Raw genomic sequence first — 10,016 nt, forward strand, 5'->3', positions numbered from 1 at the left:
TGCATATTCTACTTGAGTTTGGAAACTACAATAAACTTTATAGTTAATCTTTATAAGATTAGGAAGATCTGAAGTATTCATGATAGGTGGTCTCTTCTAGAAGTTAAAATATTTATAGTCTTAAAATAGAGAACACTATGTACTAAGAAACATCTTATGTTTTTCTCCTATTCTGAAGTTTATGAGACATTTCTTAACCGAGAACTGGAGCCTAAAGGGCAGAAGAAGAAATAGAAATACTTTTATTTGAAGATGAAGATCGTTAGCATTAACAAAGAGAATATCTGAGGCTTTTAAAATCTTGTCTCCTTTCCAAGTTTGTCAGCCAGAGCATTATAAATGTATGTACTACTTTGAAAGAACACCTGCAATGATGTCATTTCATATTCTTAAATTAGTTTCTAGACAGACTGGCGAGCTCGGGAAAGCCAGAGAAATATTTCCACTCATCCATTTGAACTTTGTCCCAGACTCTTTGCTCTTGGGCATTATCCCATGTTTTAGAGAAGCTCTTCAGATTGATTCAGAGAAGCACAATGTTGAATCTTAAAAATTATAAGTAGCCAACAAATTTATTATATTTCACTTGATTGGTTTTAAACTCAATTCAATATTTTTTCAGACCTCAAAAGTCATATTTGCTTGTTGCAGATAATAGAGCATAAAAGTACAGAGAAAATAAAAAATGATCTGAAAATCTACCTCCATAAAAATAATTATTATTATTAAAATCTCTTAGGTTTATCTGAAATCGTTTTTATTTTCTTGGGACTTTATATCATCTCTATTCTACAAAAAGGAATCACAGTGAATATACTCTTACGGATTCTGGGTTTTATTTATTCAGTTTTGTTTTTTCCAGAACAATTTTCACACAGCATTGCAGATTTTTAATGGTTGTGCTTGTTTTAATGTGCTTTTTGTCCATTATGTTTGTGTTGCATCTCCATCAAGCTTTGTTGTTTCCTTCATGTTGTTAATAAGAAATCTTTTCCATCCATGACAGTATGCTTTCTGTTAGCTTCTTGTTGGTATATGTAGAAACTATTGACTGTTATACATTTATTATTTTAAAAATCTGGCTCTTTTGCTAGGCTTTCTTTTAAGTTCCAAGTGTTTCAGAGTTGATTCTCTTAGATATTTAGGTTACCTGATCATATCGCTGGTATATAATACAATATTTGTCTCCTCCTTCCCAACAGTTATAGTTCCCAATTCTCTTTCAGATCTTAGTACATGAGTCAGATCTTCTTAAGCAACATGAAATACTAATGCTTGAAGCAGCCATGCCTGCCCTGTTTCTGATTTTAATAGGAATACCTTCAGTGATTCACTATTAAGTAAGATGTTGGCCATTTGTTTATGTAATTATTATGGTGGTAAAGAAGCATCCTTTTGTCCTATTTTTCCCTTAAGGATATTTTGCAATTTGGGGATGTGTTTTAGGTGTTACTTATGCCCTTTAAGCCACTATTAAAAGGGGGTGCTACTGACATAAAATATTATAATGTCAAATTTCCTAATAATGAACACTTTTGCAATCCCAGGCTAAGAAAGGTTTTCCTTGATCATGATAGAAAATTCCTTTAAGATACTATTTATTTTGAAGCTACTTTATTTAAGGTTTTTAAATTACTCCTATGTGAGGCTGATTTATAGTTTTCTTTTCTTGTGTTATCTTTGTTAGGTGCTGGAATTAGGGTTAATGTACCATCATGAAATAGATTGTGTAGCTTTCTATTTTTTCTATGCTTTGGAATACTTGATATGATCTAATTCCTTAAAAATTTAAAAGAAACCTTTGAGATGCATAACTTGTATTTTATAGTTCTTCTGTGGGTAGTAATCTATTAACATTTAAAATTTCTTCTTAGGTCAATGTTGGTAATAAGCCCAGAAAATTATGCTCCCTCCCCTTTTTAAAGATTTTCAATTATATTTTGCATGGAATAGAATATCATAGTTTTCTATCAGGTTTGCTTTCACCTCAGTTTCATTTTTAAAAACCTTTTTATTATTAAAAAATTGGAGAGAATATTACAATGTAGTACTGTTCCACCCCCTGGCTTCAATAATGATCAACTCATGGACAACTTTATTCTATCCATGCCCTCATTCACTTGCTCACCTACTGCCCCCCTCCCTCATTATTTTGAACAAATCTTATCATCATAATTTTATCTGTAGCTTTTTCAGCATTTATCTCTAAAATACAAAGACTCTAAAAAATAATAATATTACTACTCACCTAAAACATAAACAATAATTCTTACTATCATCAAATATCCATTCTGTCTTCACCTTTCTCCAATTATCTTTTGCATGTTTATGATTTGTTTGAGTCCGTACTTTACAATTTCTTGATAAGTCTCCTACATTTCTTTGATTATATATTTCTCCCTCCAACTCTCTTTACCTTGAAATTTCTCACGTCTAATTTCTTATTTGCCATTTCTTTTCTTGATTATATTTGCTTGAAATTTACTTATTTGACTTTTTTCTCATTTCTATATTTGCTCATTTTCCCCTGTTTTCTTGATTATATTTGCCTAAAGTTTATCTATTATATTTTTTAAAGAATCAAGTACATATTTAATTACATCAACTCTGACACTGTAATCTTTTCCTCCTCCCAAACATATTTATGTTACTGCAATTTTAGTTTCCTTGGGCTCCTTCCTTATCTCACCAAACCTGTTTATCTGTTTATCTCCTCATCTTATAGTCTTGGCTCATCTTAGTTTTTTTTTCTTTTTAAGAAAGAGATGTTTATTCTTCATCAACTTTATTTCCATCGTCTGTGGAAGAGCAGCGAAGACCACTCAGTTGCACTGCAGCCCTGTCTTCAGGGGCAGGCAGGTGCTCCGGTCTTCAGTAGGGAACTGCTGGACAGGCACAGAGGGTAACCATGTACCTTCAGACCAGCCTTCCACCTTGGGTGGAGGAGCAGTAAACTTGGGAGCTGGATGGTCCATCCAACTTTTCCATCTCACCACGATTTCTATAGAAGTAGAGATTGGATCTGACCTCCCATGGGTGCTCCAGGAAGATGGTGCCACATGCGTGCAGGACACCCTGGACCAGGGTCCACCACGTCAGACCCACGGAGTGCACTCCAGGCCATTTTTCACACATTTTAATCCTTCCTCAAAGCTCTCATACATTACAATGACTATTCCCCTGACTCACTGGGCCACAGACTCTTGTGGAGCTGGTGAAAAACTTGCCTCTCACACAGTATACTACCTACCATCTTTCTGCTTTTATTTTTATTTATTTTAAAATATTTATTCATTATTTATTTATTTATTTAGGCTGTGCCATATCTTAGTTGTGGCATGTGGGCTCTTAGTTGTGGTAGGCATGCGAGATCTAGTTTCCTGACCAGGGATTGAACCTGGGCCCCCTGCATTGGGAGCGTGGAGTCTTACCCACTGGACAACCAGGGATGTCCTATCTTTCTGTTTTTAATGCTTATTGTTTTTACTCTTTCACCCTAGCCTGCTCCTAGATTTTGATTTTCTGATCCTGTTTCATGGAGGTACCACCTTCTTGTATTCTACCAAGGATAGAAAACTATTTCCAAACTAACATTTCTTTTTTCTGTAGTAAATCATTTTCAGAAATTTCTTCATCCTCCTCCGAGTCTTCAGGATTGTGGTTTCTTTCAACTTTTTTGAATTTTATTCAAATTGGTACCATATCGATTGTTTTCCTTTTAGAAATGAAGTACTCTTCCAAGAAGAAACATTTATTTAGGCTTAAGGATGGCCTACAGAAAAACGTATTAACTGCCCTTTCATTGTGGATGAGATCACTGGTTATATTGGTCAAGCCTCATAGTGACAGATAACAGGATGCATTCTAGTTAGCATAAAAAGTGATTTATCAGATGGTATTATGACACTTACAGAATCTCAGTGAGACCCAGGGCATGAGATTTGATTGCTACACAATCAGAAACAGTGGCAACCAAAGGAAATGACCAACAGTGTATGGAACTTTTCTAGTGGAAACCTCACTGTTGTCACCACTTACTGCTCAGTACCTAAAATATTAGGAACCAGACTTCAGAAACTCTGCCAGAGCTGCCCCAGGAGAACCAATGTGCCTATCACCTTGCTTGTGAAGATCCCTAATTTCTCTGTGCTTGGTCACTGTCTCACACTACTGGCATCCTTCTAGTGTCATGCAGGTATCTACTTGTCAGAAATTAAGTCACATACACCATCCTGGCTCTTCTAAATGAGGTTTTTAGTTTCCTAGCATCTGTAATTCTGGAAGGCTCACTAAAAGGCAGTATGAATGGCATTTGAGTGAACCTATGAAAAATCTACTGCACTAAACAAGTTTAGTGATAGATGGAACACATCTAGCCACAATCCCAGATCCAGGAGGTCTTCATCTCTGATGGGTTTTGCTGCATAGGAACTGGTCTTCACAATACACCACTGATTTCCTGGGACTCTGTACCAAAGAAGGATATGAAAAAAATACAGTTCCTTCTCACACTAACTCTAGGGCTTCTCCTGCCTGAATCTTCTTCCCCTGAACTTTATTTTCTCAAATGAATTTTTTTACCAGCAATCTCTCCCCAAACCCTCCATGCCACAAACCTCCACACTCACTAGTCTTTTGAGACTTGCATTTTCTGGGTGGAACTATAAATATGTGGGGATAAAAAGGAGAAATTAATTCTGACCATAACATAGGAGTGGACCAGCTCCACCATTTCTGGTTTGGTACAGATCCTGGATACATTAGCTGGAAACAGAATTGGTGCAAGGATGGCCTTGAGTAAATTAATTGACTTTGTTTGAAGGCTAAGTTACCTCTTAGCGTATTTCTAGGGATAATGTCCTATGACTTTATGAAATTTGAAAGTCATTCATTTACATATTAGAAGAGTGTTTTTTCTTTCTTGACAAAAATGATATATGACTTTTCAACAATGGTGCTAGAACAACTGGATATCTACATGCAAAAGAATAAAATTGGAACCCTATCTCACAACACACACAAAAATTAACTCAAAATGAATCGTAGACTTGGATGTAAGCGCTAACACTATAAAACTTTAAAAAAAGAAAACACAGGAGTAAATCTTTATGACCTTGAATTGGCAATAGTTTTTTTGGTACAATACCAAAAGCACAAGTGACAAAAGAATACATATATAAATTGGGCTTCATGAAAATTAAAAAAAAAACTTTGTGCCTCAAAGCACAAAATGCCCAGAATGAGAGAAAATATTTGCAAATCACATATCTGATAATGGACCTGTATCTAGGATACATACAAGACTCTGACAACTCAATAATAGAAAAATAATCCAATTTTTAAAAATGGGCAAATCATTTAAGTAGACTTTTCTGCAAAGAAAATATACAAATGACCTAGGATGCTCAACATCATTAGTTGTTCAAGAAATGCAAATCAAAACTAAAATTTGACACATGTCACACACAGTAGGAAGGCTAAAATTTTTTAAAAACAGAATTTGGCAAGAACTTGGAGAAATTAGAACCCTCATTCATAATTGGTAGTGTGTGTTTTTTTTTAATTTTTTAAATAGTGAACTACATTTATTGATTTCCTTTTTTTTTCCTTTTTTTAAAATTGAAGTATAGTTTAGTTGGTAGCATTTTAAAATAGTGAAGGGCAGTGACTTTGGGAAACAGTTTGGCAGTTCCTCAAAAATTGAAACAGAAAGTTACCATATGACCCAGCAATTCAAGGACCTACTCCATGTGGATTGAAAACATATATCCACACAACAATCTATACACAAATGTTTATATAAGCATTATCTGTAATAGCTAAAGCATAGAAAATCGCAAATATCCATCAACTGATGAATGGATAAATAAATATTTACTGGAATATTTCTCAGCAATATAAAGGAATGAAGTACTGATACATACTGAATATGGTTTCATTTTTTAAAGATATTTATTTATTTATTTGGCTGGGCAGGGTCTTAGTTGCAGCATGTGAGATCTTCGTTGCTGCACATGAGATCTTTAGCTCTGGCATGCAAACTCTTATTTGTGGCATACGAACTCTTAGTTGAGCCATGTGGGATCTAGTTCCCTGACCAGAGATTGAACCCGGGCCCCCTGCATTGGGAGTGTGGAGTCTTGGCCACTGGACCACCAGGGAAGTCCATGAATATGGATGCATATTGAACTCATTATGCTATGTGAAAGGAGCCAGTCACAAAATACCAGATATTGTATGATACTATTCATAGTAAATGTTCATTATAGGCAAATTCACTGAGACAGATAACAGATTAGTGGTCACCAGGGGCTTGGAGGAGGGGAGAAAGGAGAGACTGTTAATGGGTACAGTGTTTATTTTGAGGGTGGTGGAAATGCTTCAAAATAACAGTGATGGCTGCACACATTTGTGAGTAAATTTGGCCCTAAAACAACATGGGTTTGAATTGTGTGGGTCCATTTCTACGTGGGTTTTTTTCAATGGTATAGAATTACATGATCCACGGTTGGTTGAATCCACAGAAGCAGAACTGCAGACACAGAGGGCTGACTATGAAGTTATACATGTATTTTCAGTTGCAGCAGGGTGACTCCCCTAACCATTGCATTGTTCAAGGGTCGACTGTACAGTATATGAAAAACCACTGAATTATACACTTTTAAAAGGTGAATTTTGTGGTATGTGAATTCCATCTATTAAAAAAGTAATGCATGAGATTTGAATTTCACAAAGTTTATTCCTGATGTGCTCATGGCATGAAGTACAGTCCTAGCTTCAGCTAAAAAGTTAATTGAAAAAGAAAATAAGAAATTGAAGTTCCAAATTAAAAAGTTTTTAAGAAGCAAACCAAGAGAGAGCAGAAGAGAGCAAATAATAAAGATAAAAGCAATAATTAATGTGATAGAAACTTTAAAAAAATAGTATAAAGAATAAATTCAAATGTACTTCATGGGAAAAAAACCAACAAAGAACAAAGTGGACAGCACCTACTTAAGAAAAAAGGGAGGGCTTCCCTGGTGGCGCAGTGGTTGCGAGTCCGCCTACCGATGCGGGGGACACGGGTTCGTGCCCCGGTCCGGGAGGATCCCACATGCCATGGCCGCTGAGCCTGCGCGTCCGGAGCCTGTGCTCCGCAACGGGAGAGGCCACAACAGTGAGAGGCCCACGTAATGCAAAAAAAAAAAAAAAAAAAAAAAAAAAAGAAAAAAGGGAGAAACACAATTATAAACACAATGACAAGGGGAAAATAATTAATGAAACCAAGGAAGTTAAAATATAATGAGAACGATCTCTGGCCAAGAGGGAACACAAGGCTCAGATTTACCCTCTCACTGTAAACAATTTGAAAACTGGACAAAATAGATTAGACAACTGTCTTCAGACATTAGACAATAGATAACATAGTACTATGATCCCTACTAATAGAAAAACAAAAAGATAGGCCTTACAATTGCCCCAGCTTTCTACCTCCAGACATTTTTCAGACCATAGATGACAGAGGGTCAACCAAGACAGAGCCCAGTGCCCTCATGAGTTGAAGAGATAGAAATCAGAATTTAAGGAGGCTGGGGCTACACGAAGTCATAGGCAGATTCCCAAATAGGAAAGAGCTACTCAGAAAAAGGGCTGAAGAAATCTACATAGAGACTCCTTAGGTGTTTGCTGAGTATTAGAGTGCTTCTGGGTACAGTGAACCTTGACAGAGATAGGCCAAGAATGACCAAGTGTTGCAAGCTGACAGAGTATCAGAGTCACACAGGGAAGGAAGTGGACTATTTAAATTCTGACCAGTCAGAGTGGAGGATCCTCAGTAACAACCTGGTGCATTCATTGAAGACCCCAGAGTAGTCACACCATATCAGTAGGACTGAACTCTTTGTGGAGTGAAGTTACTCTAGACATTCCCTAGCAAAGCTTAAAACCAGAGCTCACAGGGATCAATCTGATCTTCAAGTAACTTTTCTCCTTCCAAAACAAAGTCCATCACTCTATACAGGAAAGCAACAAAATCTAGACACAAAAACATAAAATTTACTGTATCCTGCAAAAATTACCAAAAGCCAAAAAAAAGTCCAATAACTAGGAGAAATATCAGTCTTTAGAAGCAAATCAGAAATTACAGAGATGATAGAATTGGTAGACAAGGACATTACATCAGGAATCACAACTAAATTTTAATATTTAAAGGAAGATATAACGAGAAGAGAAATGAAATACATTTTAAAAAACTGAATGGAAATTAAAGAGATGAAGCATACAATAGAGGAAATTTTAAAAGCATTAGTGGAAGGAATAATAATAGTACATTAAATAATTCAGAAGAAAAGATCAATGACCTTGTAGATATAACAATAGAATTTACACAAAATGAAGCATAGAGAGAAAAAGAACTGAAAAAAAATGAGCTGAGCTTCAATTATCTGTGGAAAAATTTCAAGCCCTCTAACATGATGGTAATTGAAATCTCTGAAAGAGAAGAAAGCGGAAAATTATTTGCAGAAATAATATCTCCAAATTTGATGAAAATTATTTAGCCAGAGAAGCTCAACAAATCCAAAGTAGGATACACACACGCACACTACACCATAAAACATCACAATAAAATAGCTGAAAACCAGTGACAGAAAAATTCTAAAAGCAGAGAGAGAAGATGGACATATGTACAAAGGAGGAAAGGTAAGAATGACTGCAGATTTCTTGTCAGAAACTATGCAGTCCAGAAGACAAAAGAATGATATTTAAGGAAGAGAGAGAGAATGATGATGAGAGATAGATAGATAGATAGATAATAAATCCTGTCAACCTATAATTCTATATTCAGGGAAAATAATGGAAGTTATTATTCCCTTAAAAATGGAAGTAAAATGAAATCTTTTTCAGACGAACATAAACTGCAGTAATTCACTTCTAGGAGGTCAGCTCTACAATAAATTGAAGCCAAGTTCTTTGTATCACAGGAATATGAAACATGTGACCACATGAAAGCTTAGACCTGTATAAAGACATGGAGAATGCAAAATATTGGCAAATATGTGGTAAATATAATTTTTTGCTTCATTTAAAAATTCTCTTAAAAGATAATTGAATATTAAAAGCAAAATGTAAAAAATGTATTGTGGATTTAATATGTGAGAAATAAATGTGACAATAACAAAATAGCACAAATAGCAAGGGAAAAAATAGAAGTATCGTATAATGTTTTAAGAATTGTATATTGTACATGAAGTGGCATAATATTATTTCTATATGGACTGTGATATGTTAAAGTTGAATATTGTAAGCCTTAGAGTAATCACTTTAAAAATAATAAGGGACAACCTTGGCTGTCCAGGGGTTAAGACTTTGCTTTCCAATGCAGGGGGTGTGGGTTCAATCCCTGGTTGGGGACCTAAGATCCCACATGCCTCAGGGCCAAAAAACCAAAACATAAAACAGAAGCAATATTGTAACAAATTCAATAAAAACTTTAAAAATGGTCCACTTCAAAAATAATAATAAGACTTCCCTGGTGGCGCAGTGGTTAAGAATCTGCCTGCCAATGCAGGGGACGTGGGTTTGATCCGTGGTCTGGGAAGATCCCACGTGCTGTGGAGCAACTAAGCCCACATGCCACAACTACTGAACCTGCGCTCTAGAGCTAGCGCACAATAACTACTGAGCCCACGCGCCACAACTACTGAAGCCTGGATGCCCTAGAGCCCGTGTGCTGCAACTACCAAGCCCATGGGCCACAACTACTGAAGCTCGCATGCTCTAGGGCCCATGTGCCACAACTACTGAGTCCATGTGCTGCAATTACTGAATCTCATACACCTAGAGCCTGTGCTCCACAACAAGAGAAGCCACAGCAATGAGAAGCCCACACACCACAATGAAGAGTAGCCCCTGCTCACTGCAACTAGAGAAAGCCTGTGTGCAACAACAAAGACCCAATGCAGACCCAATGCAGTCAAAAATTAAAAAAATAATAATAATAATAATTAAACACGAAAAATATAGCCTATCAGGAAATA

The sequence above is a fragment of the Mesoplodon bidens genome, assembly GCF_964165515.1.
Source record: "Mesoplodon bidens genome assembly, chromosome: 5".
Classification (NCBI taxonomy): domain Eukaryota; kingdom Metazoa; phylum Chordata; class Mammalia; order Artiodactyla; family Ziphiidae; genus Mesoplodon; species Mesoplodon bidens.